This window comes from Triticum dicoccoides, chromosome 3A (genome assembly GCF_002162155.2).
Source record: "Triticum dicoccoides isolate Atlit2015 ecotype Zavitan chromosome 3A, WEW_v2.0, whole genome shotgun sequence".
In the NCBI taxonomy this organism is placed as follows: domain Eukaryota; kingdom Viridiplantae; phylum Streptophyta; class Magnoliopsida; order Poales; family Poaceae; genus Triticum; species Triticum dicoccoides.
Genome location: NC_041384.1, coordinates 611,625,579 through 611,647,857, shown reverse-complemented (window position 1 = coordinate 611,647,857; position 22,279 = coordinate 611,625,579).

Sequence of the window (22,279 nt, the reverse complement as noted above, 5' to 3'; positions counted from 1 at the left end):
TTGAGCGGTATACTTTCATTATCAACATAACAACCAAGAGATGGCGGTATCTTCCATGCTACACACATTATAGGCGGTTCCCAAACAGAATGGTAAAGTTTATACTCCCCCTTCCACCAACAAGCATCAATCCATGGCTTGCTCGAAACAACGAGTGCCTCCAACTAAGAAGAGTCCCAGGGGGAGTTTTGTTTGCAATTATTTTGATTTAGTTTGCATAAAGCATGGGACTGGGCATCTCGGTGACCAGCCATTTTCTCGTTAGTGAGGAGCAGAGTCCACTCCCCTTGAGAATAACCCGCCTAACAAGGAAGATACAGACAACCCTAGTTGATACATGAGCTATTCGAGCATACAAAACAAGATATTTATTTGAAGGTTTAGAGTTTGGCACATACAAATTTACTTGTAACGGCAGGTACATACCGTATATATGTAGGTATAGTGACTCATGATGAATAACTTTGGGGTTTAAGGGATTGGATGCGCAAGCAGTATTCTCGCTTAGTACAGGTGAAGGCGAGCAAAAGACTGGGAAGCAACCAGCTAGAGAGTGACAACAGTCATGAACATGCATTAAAATTAATCAACACCGAATGCAAGCATGAGTAGGATATAATCCACCATGAACATAAATATCGTGAAGGCTATGTTGATTTTGTTTCAACTACATGCGTGAACATGCGCCAAGTCAAGTCACTTAAATCATTCAGAGGAGGATACCACCCTATCATACCACATCACAACCATTTTAATAGCATGTTGGCACGCAAGGTAAACCATTATAACTCATAGCTAATCAAGCATGGCACAAGAAACTATGATCTCTAGTTGTCATTGCAAACATGTTTATTCATAATAGGCTGAATCAGGGATGATGAACTAATCATATTTACAAAAACAAAAGAGGTCGAGTTCATACCAGATTTTCTTTCTCATCTCAGCCAGTCCATCATATATCGTCATAATTGCCTTTCACTTGCATGACCGAACGATGTGAATATTAATAATAGTGCACGTGCATTGGACTAAGCTGGATTCTAAAAGCATTCAATAAACAGGAGAAGACAAGGCAATATGGGCTCTTTTGTCAGATCAACAATTATGCATACAAGAGCCACTTCAAGAATTTAATTAAGGTCTTCTCCTATCTACCCCCAAAGAAAAGAAAAGAAATAAAACTATTTACACGGGAGAGCTCCCAACAAGCAAAAGAAGAACATGAAATATTTTTGGGTTTTCTTTTTAATTACTACTACAAGCATGGAAAGTAAACTAATTAAAAGCTACAACTATTTTTTTGTTTTTCTTAAGGTTTATTAAACACAAAGTAAGAAAGCATAAAAAGGAAATAAACTAGCATGGATGATACAAATGAAAAAGTATGAGCACCGACATCTAGCAATGAGTGTGTGAACATAAATGTAATGCCGGTGGGAAATACGTACTCCCCCGAGCTTAGGCTTTTGGCCTAAGTTGGTCTATGACCATGGCTGGCCTGGCGGATATCCATAATAATAGTTGGGGTCATACTGAGATGCAGCGGCTATCGCCTCCTGAGCTGCAGCGTAGCGACGAGCGGCCTCCACTCTCCTCTCGTACTCATCTGCCTCCTCTCTGGTAATAATATATCTTCCTTTTTCCTGATGATCAAAGAAGGCAGGAGCAGGGAGAGTAATACGGACATCACGCCATCTGTCAAAGATTAGTCGATACTGGAGAGGTGATTCATTCCTCTCAACAAGCTGGTGGTGAACCATAGAATTAAAGTCTAAGTAAGCAGGGGGTAATTCAATATCATCTTCGCGTATGGCTACACCAAGAAAATTAGCTATGCGGGTTGCATAAATAACACCAAAGAAATCTCCATTAAATCTATTAAGATGCAACCTACGTGCAACAATAGCTCCCAAATTATAAGATTTGTCTCCCAACACAGCACTCCTAAGAATACTGAGGTCAGGAACACACATATGACATGCTTCATCTTTACCATTAATGCATCTACCTATGAAGAGAGCAAAATAATGTATAGCAGGAAAGTGAATGCTCCGTATGGTAGCTTGTGTAATATCTCTAGATTCTCCCATAATTATGCTAGCAAGAAAATCTCTAAATTCAGATTTGCGAGGATCCCTTATACTACCCCATTGTGGAAGCTTGCAAGCAATGGTAAAATCCTCTAAGTCCATAGTATAAGAATTTTCAAAGATCAAACAGGACAGTTGGAGAATTACGTGAAGATGAAAATTCAAACCTCCTCACAAAGGAACTAGTGAGATTGTGATACTGGTTGCACTTCTCTTCCTCGAAGCTCACAAGATCAGCGTTACGCAAATATGCGTTGAATTCTTCCTTAATTCCCGCTCGATCCATAAAATTTTTAGAAGGCCACTCACAAGGACGCACTGGAGCGTCTCTTGGTGGCTCTTCGTCATCATCACACATTGCAAGCTTGGGTCCTTGCTTCCTTAAGGAACCACCTTGGAACATTTTCCTAAGCATTTTTTTCTTCCTCTGAAAAATTCTGAAAATTTTTAGTAACTTCAAAATAAAAGTAAACCAAACTCAATAATATTGACAGCAACTACTCCTACAAGTGCCTAGAGCCTATATCATGCATCAAAACTACTTTTGACCATATAAATTTGACATGCAAGCTCAAGAATAGGGTCACCTAAGTAGAAAAAATTTGCAATGAATAAAGCACTAGAACAAAAACTAATTGGACCAACTGAGGAGTCACATACCAAGGAACAATCTCCCCAAGCATTTTTGTGAGAGGTGCTTTGAGTAAGGAGATCGAAAATGGCAGCAAAACGAGCTTGGACTCGGTTTTGAGCTGGTTATTCGTGTTTGGGGGAGGAAGAAGGAGTGTGTGGGTGAAAGGATAAGTGGAGGAGGGCCACCGTGGGCCCACGAGGCAGGGGGCGCGCACAGGGGGGTAGGGCGCACCCTCCACCCTTGTGGGCAGGTGGTTGACCCCCCCCTATTGTGTTCTTAGTGCCAAATATTCTCAAATATTTCAGAAAAAATCATATTTAAATTTCAGGGCATTTGGAGAACTTCTATTTTCGGGGTATTTTTATATTGCACGGATAATCAGATAACAGACAGAAAAAATACTATTTTTATTTTATTTAATATAAATAACAGAAAGTAAAAGAAGGGTACAGCAGGTTGTGCCTTCTAGTTTCATCCATCTCATGATCATCAAAAGGAATCCACTAACAAGGTTGATCAAGTCTTGTTAACGAACTCATTCCGAATAACATGGAACCGGACAAATTTTGAATAACACTATGTTACCTCAACGGGGATATGCACATCCCCAATAATAAGAATATAATATTTCTTCTTGATAGTAGGAAGAGGAAATTCAAAACCTCCAAATATAATCGATGGAATTTTTCCAATAGAGTTGATACTATGAACTTGAGGTTGTTTCCTCGAAAAGTGTACCGTATGCTCATTACCATTAACATGAAAAGTGACATTGCCTTTAGTGTGATCAATAACAGCCCCTGCAGTATTCAAAAAGGGTCTTCCAAGAATAATAGACATACTATCGTCCTCGGGAATATAAAGAATAACAAAGTCCGATAAAATAGTAACGTTTGCAACTACAATAGGCACATCCTCACAAATACCGACATGTATAGCAGTTGATTTATCATCCATTTGCAAAGATATTTCAGTAGGTGTCAACTTATTCAAATCAAGTCTACGATATAAAGAGAGAGGCATAACACTAACACCGGCTCCAAGATCACATAAAGCAGTTTTAACATAGTTTCTTTTAATGGAGCATGGTATAGTGGGTACTCCTGGATCTCCAAGTTTCTTTGGTATTCCACCCTTAAAAGTATAATTAGCAAGCATGGTGGAAATTTCAGCTTCCGGTATCTTTCTCTTATTTGTAACAATATCTTTCATGTACTTAGCATAAGGATTCATTTTAAGCATATCAGTTAATCGCATACGCAAAAAGATAGGTCTAATCATTTCAGCAAAGCGCTCAAAATCCTCATCATCCTTTTTCTTGGATGGTTTGGGAGGAAAAGGCATGGGTTTCTGAACCCAAGGCTCTCTTTCCTTACCGTGTTTCCTAGCAACAAAGTCTTTCTTATCATAACGATGATTCTTTGATTGTGGGTTATCAAGATCAACAACAGGTTCAATTTCTATATCATTATCATTACTAGGTTGAGCATCATCATGAACATTATCATTAACATTATCGCTAGTTTCAGGTTCATTACCAGATTGAGTTTCAGCATCAAAAATAGAAATATCATTTGGATCCTCAGGTGTTTCAGTAATAGGTTCACTAGAAGCATGCAAAGTCCTATCATTTTTCTTTTTCTTCCTTTTAGAAGGACTAGGTGCATCTATATTATTTCTCTAAGAATCTTGCTCAATTCTCCTAGGGTGGCCTTCAGGATACAAAGGTTCCTGAGTCATTTTACCACCTCTAGTCATAACTCTAACAGCATTATCATTATTCTTACTATTCAATTCATTGAGAAAATCATTTTGAGCTTGAAGTACTTGTTCTACTTGAGTGGTAACCATAGAAGCATGTTTACTAATAAGTTTAAGTTCACCTTTGACATTAGCCATATAATCACCCAAGTGTTCAAGCATATTTGAATTGTATTTCAATTGTCTACCAAAATAAGCATTAAAGTCTTCTTGCTTAGCCATAAATTTATCAAACTCATCTAAGCATGGTCTAGCAAATTTAGTAAACGGGATTTCAGCTTTATCATATCTATAGAGAGAGTTTACCTTTACTACCTGTGTCGGGTTATTAAGACCATGAGTTTCTTCAATAGGTAATGGATTCGGATCATATGTTTCTTCAACAAGTGGTAAATTAAGACCGTGTATTTATTCAATAGGAGGTAAATTCTTAACATCTTCAGCTTTAATACCTTTTTCTTTCATAGATTTCTTTGCCTCTTGCATATCTTCAGGACTGAGAAATAGAATACCCCTCTTCTTCGGAGTTGGTTTAGTAATAGGCTCAGGAATTGGCTCTGGAGGTGTCCAATTATTTTCATTTGTCAACATATTATTCAATAGAATTTCAGCTTCATCTGGTGTTCTTTCCCTGAAAACAGAACCAGCACAACTATCCAGGTAATCTCTGGAGGCATCGGTTAGTCCATTATAAAAGATATCAAGTATTTCATTTTTCTTAAGAGGATGATCAGGCAAAGCATTAAGTAATTGGAAAAGCCTCCCCCAAGCTTGTGGGAGACTCTCTTCTTTAATTTGCACAAAATTATATATATCCCTTAAAGCATCTTGTTTCTTATGAGCAGGGAAATATTTAGCAGAGAAGTAATAAACCATATCCTTGGGACTACGCACACAACCAGGATCAAGAGGATTAAACCATATCTTAGCATCACCCTTTAATGAGAACGGAAATATTTTAAGGATATAAAAGTAGCGAGTTCTCTCGTCTGTAGTGAACAGGGTAGCTATATCATTTAATTTAGTAAGATGTGCCACAACAGTTTTAGAGTCATAGCCATGAAAAGTATCAGATTCAACCAAAGCAATTATATCAGGATCAACAGAGAATTCATAATCCTTATCAGTAACACAAATAGGTGAAGTAGCAAAAGCAGGGTCATGTTTCATTCTAGCATTTAGAGATTGCTTATTCCATTTAGCTAATAACCTCTTAAGTTCGTATCTATCTTTGCAAGCTAAAATAGCTAAAGAAGCTTCTTTATCAAAAACATAACCCTCGGGAATAACAGGCAAGTCTTCATCATCAATTTCATCAGTATTATTAAATTCAATATTTTCAATCTCTCTAGCCCTACCAAGTTGTTCATCAAGAAATTCACCAAGTGGCACAGTAGTATCAAGCATAGAAGTAGTTTCATCATAAGTATCATGTATAGCAGAAGTGGCATCATCAATAACATGCAACATATCAGAACGAATAGCAGAAGCAGGTTTAGGTGTTGCAAGCGTACTCAAAACAGAAGGTGAATCAAGTGTGGAGCTAGATGGCAGTTCCTTACCTCCCCTCGTAGTTGAGGGATAAATCTTGGTTCTTGGAACTTTCAAGTTCTTCATAATGATAAGCATGTATAAATCCCAAGTGACTCAAAGAATAGAGATATGGTCCCTGGCAACGGCGCCAGAAAATAGTCTTGATAACCCACAAGTATAGGGGATCGCAACAGTTTTCAAGGATAAAGTATTCAACCCAAATTTATTGATTCGACACAAGGGGAGCCAAAGAATACTCTCAAGTATTAGCAGCTGAGTTGTCAATTCAAGCACACTTGGAAACTTAATATCTGCAGCAAAGTATTTAGTAGTAAAGTAATATGATAGTAGTGGTAAAGGTAACAAAAGGTAACAGTAGTAAAAGTGATGTTTTGGTATTTTGTAGTGATGATAGCAATAGCAACGGGAAAGTAAATAAGCGAAGAACGATATATGGAAAGCTCGTAGGCAATGGATCGGTGATGGAGAATTATGCCGGATGCGGTTCATCATGTAACAGTCATAACCTAAGGTGACACAGAACTAGCTCCAGTTCATTGATGTAATGTAGGCATGTATTCCGAATATACTCATACGTGCTTATGGAAAAGAACTTGCATGACTTCTTTTGTCCTACCCTCCCGTGGCAGCGGGGTCCTTACGGAAACTAAGGGATATTAAGGCCTCCTTTTAATAGAATACCAGAACAAAGCATTAACACATAGTGAGTACATGAACTCCTCAAACTACGATCATCACTGATAAGTATCCCGATTATTGTCACTTCAGGGTTAACGGATCATAACACATAATAGGTGACTATAGACTTGCAAGATAGGATCTAGAACACTCATATATTGATGAAAACATAATAGGTTCAGGTATGAAATAATGGCACTCGGGCCCTAGTGACAAGCATTAAGCATAGCAAAGTCATAGCAACATCAATCTCAGAACATAGTGCATACTAGGGATCAAACCCTAACAAAACTAACTCGATTACATGATAGATCCCATCCAACCCATCACCGTCCAGCAAGCCTATGATGGAATTACTCAGGCACAGCGGTGAGCATCATGAAATTGGTGATGGAGGATGGTTGATGATGACGATGGCGACAGATTCCCCTCTCCGGAGCCCCGAACGGACTCTAGATCAGCCCTCCCGAGAGGTTTTAGGGCTTGGCGGAGGCTCCGTATCGTAAAACGTGATGAATTCTTCTCTCTGGTTTTTTTCTCCCCAAAACACAATATATAGAGTTGGAGTTGGAGTCGGAGGAGCTCCAAGGGGCCCACGAGGTAGGGGGCGCGCCCTAGGGGCAGGCACACCCCCCACCCTCGTGGACAGGTGGTGGTCCCCCTGGCCTTTATCTTTTGCAGGTATTTTTTATATTTTCCAAAAAGTTGCTCCGTGAAGTTTCAGGTCATTCTGAGAACATTTGTTTCTGCACATAAATAACACCATGATAATTCTGCTGAAAACAGCGTCTGTCTGAGTTAGTTCCATTCAAATCATGCAAGTTAGAGTCCAAAACAAGGGCAAAAGTGTTTGGAAAAGTAGATATGACGGAGACATATCACACTTCCCTAGAAAGAAAAATTAAATTACCATATGAATCTATTATGAGAGCCACTTATGGATTGCCTACCAAAGATGGCAATACCAAGATCTATCCTTGCTTTTATGCCTAGCTAGGGGCGTTAAACGATAGCGCTTGTTGGGAGGCAACCCAATTTTTTTTTATTCCTTGCTTTTGGATCCTGTTTAGTAATAAATAATTTATATACCCTTTGTTTTGATTGTGTATTTTTGTGTTTAATTAGTGTTTGTGCCAAGTAGAACCGTTGGGAAGACTTGGGGAAAGTCCTTTTAATCTTGCTGTAAAATACAGAAACTTTAGCGCTCACGAGAATCGCTGCCATTTTTATTTGGAAAGTGATATTTAGTTAATTATTTTTTCAGATGATTAATAGATAAATTCCTCACGTCCAGAAATTTATTTTAGAATTTTTGGGTATCCAGAACTTGCGTTAGCTACAGATTACTACAGACTATTCTGTTTTTGACAGATTCTGTTTTTCGTGTGTTGTTTGCTTATTTTGATGAATCTATGGCTAGTAAAATAGTTTATAAACCATAGACAAGTTGGAATACATTAGGTTTAAAACAAATATAAATAAAGAATGAGTTCATTACAGTAACTTGAAGTGGTATTTTGTTTTCTTTCGCTAACGGAGCTCATGAGATTTTCTACTTTAAGTTTTGTGTTGTGAAGTTTTCAAGTTTTGGGTAAAAGATTTGATGGATTATGGAACAAGGAGTGGCAAGAGCCTAAGCTTGGAGATGCCCATTGCACCCCAAGATAATATAAGGACACCTAAAAGCCAAAGCTTGGAGATGCCCCAAAAGGCATCCCCTCTTTCGTCTACTTCCATCGGTAACTTTATTTGGAGCTATATTTTTATTTACCACATGATATGTGTTTTGCTTGGAGCGTCTTGTATTATTTGAGTCTTTATTTGTTAGCTTTCCACAATCATCCTTGCTGTACAGACCTTTTGAGAGAGACAGACATGATTCGGAAATTGTTAGCATACTCTATGTGCTTATCTAACATCCCAATTTTCAATTTGGATGTTTATAAATAGGTCATTCATATGCATCCATGATTTATGCATTTTTGCCTCCATTTGTTTTATTTGATTTTTGATCCAAGGAACTTTGAGCAACTCAAGGACCAAAAGAGAGAGTTGGAAGTTTCCCTAAAAACCAATTTTGAATTTTTCGAAGTTGGGAGTTTGGATCTAATTTGGTTTCACCAAAATTCATTTCCATTATATCAAAAATAAAATAAAGAGAGAAGATAAAATGACTTCTTCAAAATCGGAAAAGAAAATATTGGAAATTGAATTTGGAACCAAAATATATTTGTTGGGTTTTATTTGCACTTTATTTTATTAGTTTAGCAAAAATGTTTATTTTTAGAACTTGCATTTTAGGCCGGATAAAAGTTCACAAGGTCATATATAAGACCATATAATTATGTGGAATTTTCTGGGAATTTTAGGCTAACTTTTATTTGTCTTTTAGGTGTTGCTTTGTTTCTATAAAAACATTTATAAAAAAACGCCAGCCAGGCCAGCCGGCCCAGCTAGCGCCTGCACACGCCATGGCCCAGGAGCAGCCAGCGAGGCAGCGATGCCGAGCGAGGCCAGCGTCCACGCAAAAAAAAGGGGCGAGCGCTCACGTCCTACTCCCTTTGCTCGCTCGTCCGTTCGTTTCATGTAAACCTTTTCCCACGTTGACTTCCATCTGGCGACTGGGCTCCGTGCACCTCTTCTTCTTCCTCCCACGAAACAACAGAAACGTATGCGTACATGGCTCCCGAAGCCCTTTCGTTTCCAATTCCTGGAAATCAATTCTCCAGCCCACTTCACGTCCAAGGAAGATGTCCTATAAATAGCCATGACTCTCCTCGACCGATTCAGTCGAAAATCTCTCGCCAAAACTACCTGTAGACGACGCACTCGACATTCCAATCTCGCCTCAGAAGCTGCAGTTCATCGCAAGTTTCCGACGCCGGTGAGCCATCCCGAGCCATATCTTTTTGGGTTCCGACTTCTCTAGATCTCCACAATCTTTTTGACAAGGTATTTTGATCCCTCTCCATCTACAGAGGCCATACCGACCACGTTGTCTTCACCGGAGCACCCGGAGTTCACGAGTTTCATCGCTTGGTTTTGTCGTCATTCGTCATCACCGATCTTCACCGACTCCACCACCGGACGAGCCACTCTCCACCGCATCTCCTAGACACCTCCGCCGACGCCGACGATCGCCGGACCCGCCGCCATCACCACGCAAGAGCCTGCCCCAAACCTCTCGTTCTTCTCCATAAGTTGAACGAGCATCCGTTCGCTTCAGTTAGAAAAAAACGTTTCGGTTTTTCTAAATTAGATCGGTTTTCTGCGGCTTAGATCAAACCGGATACTATTTTTTTAGCCACCACGAACAGTTTATCTATGGATCAGCCATCCGCTGGCAGCAAACATGCACAGCCAATCACAGCACGCCACGTGGCAGCTCATATTGAATCCCGTAATTGATTTCCAGAAAAATGCCCAATCTTTAGAAATTCATATCTTTTAGTCTATAGATCCGTTTTAGTTGATTATTTTTTCCACGGTTTCATAGAAATATCATCTATCCAGATAACCAAACGAAAAATATTTTTGAAAATTTTGAATTTTGAATTCAAACAGATCTGAATTCAAACTTCGTTAGGCCGTAACTCGAGTTTCGTAACTCCGTTTTAGGTGATTCTTTTTGCAAATCGAAGCTCGTGACGTGTACTTTCTGTTAGACCCAAACATACATAGTTTTGTTACTGTAAAAATTATGTTATGTACAGAAACTTTATTTGGATGTTTTGGAGTTTTTCGAAGTCTTTCATTTGTTTTCTTTTTGGATCTTTGCTTGTATGCTTATGTATGTTATTGCTTGCTTACGCTAGATCATCCAGAGTGCGAAGCTTGCTACTACGAATCTTTACTGTTCAACGAATGTCAGCAAGGCAAGTTCACACTTTGATCATATTTTTTCAATACCCAGTTTTTACTATGCATTAGTTTCACCCTCAAAGATTGCATGAGTAGGATTGGGAACATGTGGTTATGCTATGTAGTTCATGTGGTAGGAACCTATGACCTTTGATCACCCCGGGAATATTCGTTATATCATATCTTGCTTAGCCATGCTCGTAGACGGGGATTGGTATGTGTGATCCATGCAAGTTGCGAGAGATAATAATTTTGGGACAACATAAGGTGGCAACTTTAATACACATCTGGGTGGATTGTTTGGGGCACCTGAAGTAACCAGTGCTTGCCCAAGGGGAATCCTGGAGTACCCGTGTGATTACCCTAGGTCCTCCACCCAGGCTCAAAGGGATCATAAGATATTTCATTGCTAGAAACTTCCATGTGCAGCCACAAGCCATTATGGGCTCTGGCATAGTTGAGTAAGTTGTGTGACCTCTTTCCGTGGTAGACTAGCTGATGTAGGGGAAAGTAGGTGTACCGGTCTACCCAGGGTTAAGGGGAAATGCTTATGAAAGGCTATGTCTCGATCTTCCAATCATGGAGGTGGTCGAGTCTTGTGGGGAAAAGTGCGCAAACCTCTGCAGAGTGTACAAACTAATCATGATTAGCCGTGTCCCCGGTTACGGACATCTTGAGTATCTAGAAGTGAATTATTGGTTGATCTCATCACTCTTTTTAATGAAATTATTGGGTTACTAATAACTTGGGAATTTTTGGGATTGAGTTGGAGGAACCTTCTCAATAATGGCATTTTAACTTAGTAGAAATAAAAAAAAGCTTATTCCTTTGTTGTAGGATAAAATCAGCTTTATGCAAAATTAAACTTAGAGCCTCCACCAGCTAAATTTGCATATAGAGATAGTCTTTTCATTTATTATTATTCTATGGTGTGAAATTGCCAGCATATTCCATGTGCTGACCTACACGGCTGCAACTGTCGGGGGTTTGGTGTGACATATGCCAAAGGATGGCTTATCATGGTGGGGGCGAGTAGAACGTCGCCGGTGCCTGGAAACGGGATGAGGCGAAGGCATGCACGCCGGTGAATCTTACCCAGCTTCAGGGCTCTCCGAAGAGATAATACCCCTACTACTGCTCTGCGGGGTCTCCGCATGATCACTATGGCAAAGTGTTTACACAGTTGCTCCTTGAGCTGTTTCTAGGAGGTAGGAGAAGGCAAGGCTAGCTCTCTCCCTTCTATATGGTCTGGTCTAGAGCTAATGGGTTCCAACCCTTTGCATGGGTGCCCTGGGGGGTTTATATAGGCCTACCACCTAGGGGTACAATGGTAATTCGGCTAGACGCGGGCCCAGCCGTCAGTGCCTCTGGCCTCCGTCTTCTCTGCCGACCGCTGGGGCCCGCCGACTGGTGGGCCCCGCCGACTCGCCTGGTACGGAGCCGATAGGCCGCGTCCGCCGCGGGCGGGTCTTGCCGGCTGCTGATTACTGTAGTCGTGCTTCTGATGATGCGGGCTTGATCATGAGGTCGTGGCAACAGCCCCGCCGCCCGGTGGGCGATCACTGTTGCCACTCCCCATCACATCTTGAATAATGGCTCGTGGGCCCCGGGGGAGGGCTCGGCCGACTCCCCCGGGCCGACTCCCGACGGGTCCGATTGGTGGTCCTCTTGCCGTCTCCTGGGGTCTCGCTGACTGGTGGAGCCCGCTGCCTCTAGGCCGTACAGACAAGCCATCTCGGGTGTAGGATTCGGCCCTGCGGTGCTGATGTCAGGGCCGGCATGGCTACAGTGCCATGCCGCACGGAGATCTTCCGGGGTACAGCGTGTTGTGGCCACGCCTGCCCTTGGTAAGGGGCAGGAGCGGGCTTCATTATTGCCACTCCCCCGCCCTGTCCCACTTGATGAGGTCGTGGGGGGTGTTGGAGTCGCAGGCCGACCCCCCCGAAGCCGGCTTCTCTGGAAGTCGTCAGTCAGGAGTCGGCTCTCCCTGAAGTCGTCCCTGGGACTCGGCCGTGAGTGGTCAGCCGGCCACCTTCGCCGTTGGCTTCTTGAAGGCGGCTCCTCGTTCTGGGGTCTTGAGGGGCGCAGCCTGCCCCGATGTCTTGAAAGGTTCTGGGGCTCGGGTCGGCCTACCCGTGGCCCATTACTCCGACAGTAGTCCCCGAAACTGGTGAGGCGCCACGGACGATCGGCCGAGAAGCCTCAGCAGTTTCTCTTTCCGGGTGCTCAACACACGGTCTTTGGTTGACTTCTGCTGGGCCGACTAGGAGGAGTCGGACTCGCTCGATTCGGACTCACTTAAATTCTGACTCGCACAATATTTCGAATGTCGCGGCGGGATCCAAGTGGCGTGTTAGCTAAGCCTCCAGGCCGCCGCCCGTCCTAGGCCTGTCATGCGATGGCACGTGGCTGGGCCGTCCTGCCAGCCTACGCGCGCGAAGGGACAGCCCATAGGTGGGGCCCGCCACTACTGCGCCTCAGTGCCCGAGCGGATCCGCTGCAGCCCCGGCGGACGGTTGGGATTCCCGTGGAGTTACTACGCGCAGTGACTTTATCGTGGAACGTGGGGGTCATGGGGCCATGGGCGCAGTAAATCCCCACGACGCCCCCTCGGCTTCGTAGCCCACGAGGCTATAAGTAGGGGGAAGAGGGGGGCACGCGCGCCCCTCCTTCCCACTACTCCTTGCTCTCTTCCTTCTCACTGCTCTTCGCTCTCCTCCCTCTTCTTCTTCTTCGCTCTGCCGCGCGCCCAAGCTCCGGCAGACGCCGCGGCGATCAGCTCGCGATGAGTTCTTCCTCCGCCGCCGCGCCTCCCCCAGTGCGCTCCGGCACCTGGGACGGCTCCGAAGTTCATGAAGACCACATCGAGTTCCTCCACCAGACTCGTCGGCTCCCCGGCGAGGATCGCGTGCAGGTGCGTCTTGCGCCGAAGGGGGAGATTTCTCCCGCGCTGCAGGAGGGTGAGCGGGTTATCTTCCAGTCGCACTACCTGCGCAGGTTGGGGCTGCCGGCGATCAGTTTCTTCCGATCCTTCCTGGAGTTCTACGGCATCCAGCCGCACCACCTCACCCCCAACGCAGTGGTGCTGCTGTCCGCCTTCGTGGCCTTGTGCGAAGGCTTCCTCAGAGTCCTCCTCACCCTCGAGCTCTGGGGGGAGTTCTTCTTCTCCAAGCTCGGCACCTAGGCTGCGGGCGTGCCGGCTCAGTGCGGCGCTTTCATCGTCGTGCGAAGGTCGGGGGCGGACAATCCCTTCCCCTCCATCTCACTGATAAAGTCGGTGAAGATGTGGCAGAGATCCTACTTCTACGTCAGGAACGCCTCCGCGAGGGGGGACTGGGTCAACCTGCTGGCTTTCGAAGCCGGCCTGCCGGCTGGGCGACTGCCCAACTGGTCGTACCGGGCCAAGTCGGTGACGCCTGCGGGAGCCGGCGCCATCACGCGACTCCGAGTGCTGACGCAGTCGGAGGGTTTGACTGGTCCATACCTACTGGCCGCCTTCGTGGCGCGCCGAGTTCTCCCACTCCAAGGCCGCCCCCACATGATATGCCAGATGAGCGGGCACCGTGACCCGAGTCGGATGTGCACCAAGGACATGCCTCACGAAGAGGTGGCCTTCATGGTGAACTACCTCTCGGACAACAAGCTCTTGGAGGATTGGCAGTTCGGCAAGGAGCCATACTCCGGTGCCAACCCCCCGCCCGTGGTGAGTTGCCTTTGCTTTCTTTCTTTGGACTGTCTTCTTTCTTGCCGAGTTTGTTTTGACCAGTCAGCTTTGGTCAGCATCCCCTCGTCCACCCACAAGCCAGCACCTCGGGGCCGGCCCGCGAGTTCCTCGCCGACCGGGCGGAGAGCGACATCGACGACCCCGATCTGGGGGCGGCGGCTCTAGAAGACGACACCGAGGGAGGAGGAGGAACAACAGGCGACTTCAGGCCTTCGGCCACTTTTGCCGACTGGCCTGACGATGACGCCGAGGGAGAAGTCGCCCCTCGCCATCGGCCAGAAGCCAGCCAGCCTGGCGCGGGCTCTTCTGCCGCGCCGGGCGCTCCAGGCGGCGGGAAGAAGCGCAGGGCCGTGCTGACCTTGTTCGGCAGTCGACCAAAGAAGCTCAAGGGCTCGGCTGCGGTGATCCGGTGGGACGAGGCGGTTGCGAAGGCCATCCGCTTCCGTAAGGAAGTGAAGAAGCCGCCATTGGTCTCCGCGTGAGTATTCTGTCTTGATGCTTTATTCTTTCTTTGTGACTTTGTCTGAGTCGTTGCTTGCCCCTCTTGCTTCAGGGCTCCCCTCTCTCTTGAGAAGGTCACCGCCGCCTCCATCATGGGGTCAGCGGAGACGTCCGCCACCACTCGGCGGATTGACCCCGCTGCTGACCTCCGGGAGGCGACAGAGTGGAATGCGCAGGGGAAGCGCAACGAAGAAGAGGACGTTCGTATGGAGAAGGCGGAGCACGACAGGGCGGAGGCCTCCGCCAAGAAAAAACTGGCGGAGGCAGAAGCCGCCGCCGCGACGAAGCGACAGGCTGAGGAAGCCGCACGCCGCCAATTGGCGGTGTTCATCACCCCATTGAACTCTGTGCCGCCGCCTCCGGAGTTCATGGGGCAGACTAGAGAAGCCGGAGGGGAGAACCCTGTCGTGGAGAGGGTAGGCGGCGACCCCTCTACGCCGGACGGGAATGTTCCGCCGCCGCCTCCGTCACCGTCAGAAGGTGCGCAAGGCAAGCAGCCAGCGGACCCTCCGGTGCCGCCGACCGAAGACGAGGCCGTGGCGAGGCTACTCCTCCAAGTCGGCTCGTCAACGCGCCGTCGTCTGGAGAAGGCGACTTCGGCACCCCGCACCCTGGAAGCCGGCACCGCCAGTTCGGCGATCCCAGACGCTGAAGCGACGAGCGCCACGCCCATTGGGTGGGTGCCAGGAGGCGGCACAGGGCCGCTGAACCAGGCGCTTCTGGATGTCCAGCCGAAGCTTCGTGCCGAGGGCGACGCTCTCCAGGATTGCACCAAGGCGTACCTGGCGTCGCGGGCAGCCGTCCGGGTATGTTTTTTTCCTTTGGTCTTTGTTTTCTTGTTCCTCTCTGTGGGGGCGCGCCAGCGCACCCACTGGGTGTAGTCCCCGAGTTTCGGGCTGGCTGCTGAGCAGGCGGCCCAGAACTCCAATTGATGAACTCTGGGTATTGACTTTTTGTCTGAAATGCTTGACACAGGATTACCACAACCTCCGCGTCACTGCCTTCAATCGTAATGTTGAAGAGCTGGGCAAGTGCACCGCCGATTTGTGCCGGAGTAAGTCTTTTTCTTTCTTTGCAGAGGCGCGCTGGCGCACCCGCGGGCTGTAGTCCCCGAGATTCGGGCCGACTGCTGAGCAGTCGGGCCGGATCTCCCTGGCGACCTTCTTTACCTGATGACTTAACGCCTTTTTTCTTCCTTCTTTTCAGGAGCCAACGCTGCTCTTCAACAGCAACTGAGCGAAGCCAACTCCGCTTTGCGCGCCAAAGAGGAGGAGTGCAGCAATCTCGCCACGGAGCGCGACCTACTGGCCACTCAATTGGCAGAGCAGAAGGAGCTGCTTGTGAAGACGCAGAGGTAGGCGGAGGAGACGGAGACCGCCCTCCTGGCCGAGTTTGCAAGCGAGCGCTCCTCCTGGTCTTACAAGGAGGCGCTGCTGGCCTCCGGCTTCCATGAGATCGAAGACATCGTTGATGGTGAGTTTCTTTACTTTCTTTCTTCGAGCTGCCGATTTAAGTCGTGCCGACTCTCGGTTTTTGACTTGCTTCTTTGTTTCTTCCTGTCTTTGCAGACTTCTTTCCTGGGCACTCGCAGGCCGCCATCCAAGCCATCGAGGCTGACCGAGAAGGTCAGAGGGTGGAGGGCGTAGAGATTGCCGCCGACGCCCCCCGAACTCTTGAGGAGCACATCCTGAGCATCGGGGCTCGCCTTCAGCCGGCTCACCGGATGTTGCGCCGGCTTCAGCGTGTTGGTGCCCAGGCGATTGCCGCCCTGTGGCCGGACATGCAGGCTCCGCGCACCCCCAGCCTGACGGTCGACTGGCTAGAGGTCGCGGTTGGTCGTCTTGAGGCCTGGAAGGGCTCTTCGGCCCGAGCTGGAGCGCGCCGGGCCTTGGAGTTCGTCAAGGCATGGTATCCGGGGCTGGATCTAGACCGGCTGGCCACGCTTCGGTCGGAGGCCCACCCGGAGCTGGCAGCTGCAGAAGATGCCCTCGTCAAGCGTGTTGCGGTGATCGCCGAGTACACCGACACCAGCATCTTCGTCCCCGAGCGGTCTGAAGACGGCGAGGAGGTACCGCCAGAGTGGTTTGGGATGAACCCAGACTACGGCGAGGACTCGGCAGAGGTGATTGGCTCCAGCGTCGAGGAGGAAGGCGAGGTGGAGGACGGAGGCGAGATGGAGGCACCAGAAGACGGAGCAGACGGCCAGCCTCAGCTCGATCGCGCCTCCAGCAATGAGCCGCGTGCGACCGACCCGACTGCTGCCGGAGGCGATCAAGCTGAGACTAGCCAGTCGGCCGCCCCGATGCCTGACGCTGCCGCCTCCTCCGATCCTCCGAATCCGTCTGCTGCTTCCTAAGCTGCCGCTTTACCTTTATTTTATCTGCTTCAGTAGTCTTTGAAGAACTTGTTAATTTGCACAATTCCACCCGCGGGGTGTATTTTGAACCTCTGCTCGAAAATTCGGCCAAGGGCCTATGTTATGTAAATATATTTATCCGAGTTCTATGTTTTCTTGCTCATTGCTCTTTTGGCTTTTTTCCTTTGCCGCTTTCTCTTAGTTGCCTGCCTTGCCAATCGGACAGCCGCTCTGCGGACTGTCGCTGGATCAAGTGCTTGGCTACTTTGGGAAAACAAGTACTTAGCCATTTTTAAGAGTTTTTGAGCAAGTTGAATAGAAGGCGGCAATCCGACTATTCGAGAGTCGGTTTGCGAGAAAGGCTGGAAGCTGTTTTGAGCTATGTTTTATGCTTTGAGTCCTTAACCATTTTTCATGCGAACGCCCATTCTACCTTACCTCTTCCCACCATACAGTCGCTCTGCGAGCTGCGGCTTCTGACAGATGACGGTTTAGGTGTTACACACTACTTGTCTGGCTGCAGGAAGCATTTCATAGTGCAAGGCGGCAAGTCCCCGGGCCGACTTGTCGAGCCCGGTGCCAAGCGGCATGACAAAGAGTAACATACTTGTAGGCATAATTTTTATCATACAGACAAAAGAGGGCAGTCCCTGAGTTCGTCTCGGGGGGCCCAAAGTCTTGGTACTTCAATACAAAAGGTAGCGTGGTACATACTGCGTCAACTGTAAAATCTTCGGAGGAGATTTGCATTCCATGGCCGCTCTGTCTCCTTGCCGGAGTCATCCCTCTTGCGTGCTCGGGGCTTCTGAGCGTCGATCAGGTAGTAGGAGTCGTTGCCAGTACTTTGCTGATGATGAAAGGGCCTTCCCAAGGCACCGACAACTTGTGCTGGCCGGTCGTTCGCTGGATCAGCCGGAGCACAAGGTCGCCTTCTTGGAAAGATCTTGGCCTGACCTTCCTATTGTGGTATCGGCGCAGGCTCTGCTGGTAGATGCTGGACCGGCTGAGTGCCAACAGCTGGCCCTCTTCCAACAGATCGACGCTGTCTTGTCGTGCTTCTTTTGCTTCCTCCTCGGTGTACATGGTGACTCATGGGGAATCGAACTCTATGTCCGTTGGGATGACGGCTTCGGCACCATGGACGCGGAAGAAAGGCGTGAAGCCGGTTGACTTGTTTGGAGTCGTGCGCAGACTCCAGAGGACGACTGGTAGCTCATCGAGCCAGCAGCCAGCCGAGCGCTCCAGAGGCTCGATCAGCCGGGGCTTGATGCCGGACAGGATGAGGCCGTTCGCTCGCTCCACCTGGCCATTTGACTGTGGATGGGCGACGGACGCTAGGTCCAGTCGGATGCCCTGTGTTGCGCAGAAACGGGCCAAGGCGCCTTTGGCGAAATTTGTGCCGTTGTCGGTGATGATGCTGTGTGGTATGCCGTACCGAATTGTGATATCGGCGATGAAAGTCACGGCAGTTGGACCGTTTAGCTTCTTTATTGGCTTCGCTTCTATCCACTTGGTGAAGTTGTCCACTGCGACAAGTAAGTGAGTTAAGCCACCTCGTGCTGTCTTGAATGGTCCCACCATGTCTAGACCCCAAACTGCGAAAGGCCAGGCAATGGGGATGGTCTTGAGTGCAGAAGCTGGCTGGTGCGGCTTGGAGCTGAACTTCTGGCACCCTTTGCATTTTTCGACCAACTCCTTGGCCTCTTCCAAGGCAGTTGGCCAGAAGAAACCATGTCGAAAGGCTTTGGCGACGAGTGCTCTTGAAGCCGCATGGTGGCCGCACTCGCCTTGATGGATGTCTTTGCGAATCGCTTGGCCTTGCTCTGGCTCTACGCAGCGCTGGTAGACACCAGTGACGCTGCGCCTGACCAGCTCTCTGTTGACTATGGTGTAGGCTGCCACCCGGCATTGTATTTGCCGAGCTAAGGTCTCATCAGTCGGCAGCTCTTTGTTCACTAGGAATATGAGGATGGGCTGGGCCCATGAGGGTGCTGCTATTTCTTCGACTGCCAGAACTGCGACTTGGACGAGGGCGGTTGGGCTGGGAGGCGGCGGGTTGGAGTCAACAACCGGTTGCTGGGTTAATGAAGTCCCCAGGCCGACTGGCGCGGTCCTTGGGCCGAGTTCTAGAGTCTTCGAGTCCGCCACCGCAGTCGTCGGGCCGGGTTTGACTGTGGCGGCTTTGGAGTCATCCGCCAAAATCCCCGTACCGAGTGCCGGAGCTCTGGAGTCGGATCCAACATCTTCGGGAGGAGCTGGCACAAAAATGGAGTCTGATTCTGGTGAAGGCTTGACAGACGGCTTGAGGAGGCATTGAAGGGCGACGCCGGATGGTATTGCTTGGCGGGTAGAGCCGATTCATTCCAAGGCATCTGCTTGGTCGTTGTCGTTTCTTGGCACATGGAGGAACTCGCACGCTTCGAAATACCCACTGAGTTGCTGTACGAGGAAACGGTAACTCGCCATGTTTGCATCTTTCACGTCCCAGTCACCAGATGATTGCTGGACCACTAAGTCCGAGTCGCCATAACACAAGATCCAGCGGATGCCAAGCTCTTTGGCAAGCCGGAGCCCGTGAATGAGCGCCTCGTACTCGGCGACGTTGTTGGAGGCGGAAAAATGGATTTGTAGTGCGTATTTGAGCTTGTCGCCTTTAGGAGAGGTGAGGACGACACCGGCTCCCAAGCCGATGCGCATCTTGGAGCCGTCGAAATGCATCCGCCAATGGGTGGAGTCAGGCGCTGGAGGTAGGTACTGGGTCTCGGCCCAGTCGACTAGGAAGTCGGCCAGTGCTTGTGACTTGATAGCGGTGCGGGGCTGGTAGTGGATGGTGTAAGGAGCCAGCTCTATGGCCCACTTGGCCACTCGGCCAGAAGCATCTCAGCTGCCAATGATCTCGGCAAGTGGGGCCGTGCGGACCACCATGATTGGATGCTCTTGAAAGTAAGGCTTCAATTTCTTGGCAGCAAAGTGTATGCCATAGCACATCTTCTGGTAGTGGGGGTAGTTCTGCTTGGAGGTCGATAGTACCTCGCTCAGGTAATATATCGGTCTCTGGATAGGTAGCGCCTTGCCTTCCTCCTTGCGTTCCACAACAATGACCATGCTGACTACCCGGCTGGTGGCGGCGATGTACAGGAGCATAGGTTGTTTGGGAGTCGGAGCCACCAAGACGGGTGGAGTAGTCAGCATCTTCTTCAACTGCTGAAAAGCTTCGTCCGCCTTATGGTTCCACTCGAAAAAAGTGGTCTTCTTCATGAGTTGGTATAAGGGGAGGGCTTTCTCGCCCAACCGACTGATGAATCGGCTGATGGACGCCAAGCAGCCGCTGAACTTCTGCACATCCAGCAGTCGGCTGGGTACCTCCATTCTCTCAATGGCCTTGATCTTTACAGGGTTGCATTCTATGTCGCGTTCAGAGACCAGGAAGCCTAGAAGCTGGCCGGCTGGCACTCCGAAGACACACTTCTCGGGGTTGAGCTTGATCTGGAATCGCCGCAGGTTCTTGAAGGTCTCCTTGAGGTCTTCCAGCAGTGTTCCACGCTTTTCTGTCTTCACCACCACATCGTCCACGTAGACGTGGGCGTTCCTGCTGAGCTGCTTGAGGAGGCACTTCTGCATGCAACGCTAAAAGGTGGCGCCGGCATTCCTTAAGCCGAATGTCATGGTGAGGTAGCAGAAGGCTCCAAACGGCGTGATGAAGGCGGTCTTTAGTCTGTCAGTCGGGTTCAGCTTGATCTGGTGATATCCTGAGTATGCATCCAGAAAACTCAACAGCTCGCATCCGGCTATGGAGTCCATCACTTGATCAATTCTTGGTAGAGCAAATGGGTCCTTGGGGCAGGCCTTGTTGAGGCTCGTGTAGTCGATACACATTCGCCACTGCTTGTTCTTCTTTAGTACCAGGACCGGATTTGCTAGCCATTCTGGAAAGAACACTTCCATAATGAAGTCGACTGCTAGGAGTCGGGCTATCTCTTCTCCGACAACTCTTCTCTTCTCTTTTGATAGGCGGCGCAGGGGCTGCCTGACCGGCTTTGCATCAGATCGGACATGTAACTTGTGCTCGGCAAATTCCGTCGGTACACCTGGCATGTCTTTGGGGGACCATGCGAAGATGTCCTGATTCTCACGGAGGAAATCGGCGAGCTCGCCTTCCTATTTGCTGTCGAGGTTTGCACCTACGACGGCGTACCTCTCTGGGTGCTTCGGATCCAAGGGTATCTTCTTTGTCTCTTTGGCCGGCTTGAACGAACCCGCAGCCTCCGACTCTTTTGGGTTGGGCGATACCTCAGGCTGCTGGCCGGCCATCGCCACAACTCGCTCAAGGAGCCGCTTCTCGGCCACGATTACTAGGGACTCAGCCAGCCGACTGCTCTCAGCCGCGCAAGCAAACGACTTCCGGTAGTCGCCAGCAACAGTCAGAATTCCCCTGGAACTGGGCATCTTCATCTTCAGGTAGGCGTAGTGGGGGACCGCCATGAACTTGGCCAAGGCGGGTCGGCCAAGTAGCGCATGGTATGGGCTCTCAAGGTCCACCACCTCAAACCAAACAGACTCTCTGCGGAAGTGATCTTTGTCTCCAAAGAGGACGTCCATCAGGATCTTGCGGATTGGCGAGCAGGAAAGCCCAGGAACAATGCCGTGGAACACAGTTCGGCTATTCTGAAGTTGTCTTTGCTTGATTCCTAACTTCTCCATGGTGTCCTTGTACAGGATATTGATGCTGCTGCCTCCGTCTATCAGAACTCGCGAGAAACGCACGGCTCCTCTGTCCGTAGCAAAGGTGGCGTCCAGGACCAAGGCATAGGAGCCTGGACTCGGCATCACTTCTGGGTGGTCGGCCCTGCTCCAGCTAACGGGCTTCTCGAACCAATGCATGAACTCTAGCGTCTCCGATGCTACGGCATTCACCTCTTGTCGCTGCAGCCGCCTGCTGTGTCGATCATCAGCCACACTGGTGAACACCACATAGGCTCCGTGCTCTTCAGGGTATTCGTCTTGTACTGCGCCGATTGGCCTGACAGCTGGCTGCTAGGGCGGAGGCGGAGGCGGCTGCCCAGCAGGCGGGGGAGGCAGGAGGCCGTCTCCCTTAGTGATCCTGGTGAGCCGGTGACACT